Source organism: Belonocnema kinseyi, chromosome 4 (genome assembly GCF_010883055.1).
Source record: "Belonocnema kinseyi isolate 2016_QV_RU_SX_M_011 chromosome 4, B_treatae_v1, whole genome shotgun sequence".
NCBI lineage: Eukaryota > Metazoa > Arthropoda > Insecta > Hymenoptera > Cynipidae > Belonocnema > Belonocnema kinseyi.
Window position 1 is genome coordinate 94,117,550 of NC_046660.1, and position 1,236 is coordinate 94,118,785.

Below are 1,236 nucleotides of genomic sequence, written 5' to 3' on the forward strand. Positions count from 1 at the left end.
TAAACATTACTCATTACGACCATTGCAGTCAAAATAGCTGTCTGCATCGTCTTCAGAATCGTCTGCTAATCCCTGTAGAACAATTCTGGAATTTCGCAAATTGTAAACATGTCCTTCCTCTGCTATTCCTAATATGAAAAGAAAACAAAAGAGTGTTCAAAAAATATTATCATATCAGTTGAGGGTATAATACTAGTGAGTTTTGAAATAATTGAGGTACCTTTTTATCAAACATCTTGTTTCAGGAGCAGAAATAGCGTTGTAATATTTTTCATAAAACAGGACTTGGCACCTTCTAACGACACACTGATGCGAATTTGCATTACCTAAAAGTTTCAGAATGACTTAATTAGCTGCTCGCAAACAAGGAGGAGAAACCTTGAAATTAGTTCTAGAAAAAATATCACTCCTTTAAAATCTTTTCTGGCGCGAGTTCGCAATAGTGTGTCGTTTGAGGGTTAATGTGTAGAATATAAAAATAATTACTGTAAGTTTTTGTAATTATTCAAATTTGAAGGATTATTGATTGAAATATTTTAAATTTATAAATGGAAATGTTCCCATTTTGATTATTGTAAAGATCAAAGGTCAAAAATTCAATAATAATTCTTCCGAAATCAAGAAATTTCTAATGTAAATCATTAAAGCTACAGCTTTGTTAATTGTGAAAATTGTATATTATCAAAATAAAATTTTTTTAAATTCTAAGGTTTACATTCCAAAATTCTAGGCAGAATTCTATAGATTTAAGACAGAAAATTCTTCATTTTGAATAATTTTCAGTCCTAAATTATTTAATTTTAAAGGTGTATAAATAAACTTGTTCAAATTAGAATGATTTTGATTGTAATTTTAATTGTAAATTTTCAAAATTAAAAATTTCAATGATAAAGATTTATAATTCATAGTTTTACCACTTTCAAGAGGCACAATTGAATAATTCTTGAATTGTGAATAAAAAAATGGTAATTATTAAATTAGTTATTTTTAATTTAAAAAATGGAGAATCTGTGTGTCAACATACGTGTCGGTCAACAAACTAACTTACACCGCCATCTGTTAGAAACTTATGAAGTATACAAATAAATATATTCAATTTGCAATGAAAAATATTGACGTAATTAAATGAGATAAAAAGTATCCTATCCTTTAAGTTGGACAAAATTACACACAGTGTAAAAAATTCATCAAGGTCGATTAAGCAGTTTTGGAGATAAGTGGTGACAAACATCGTGA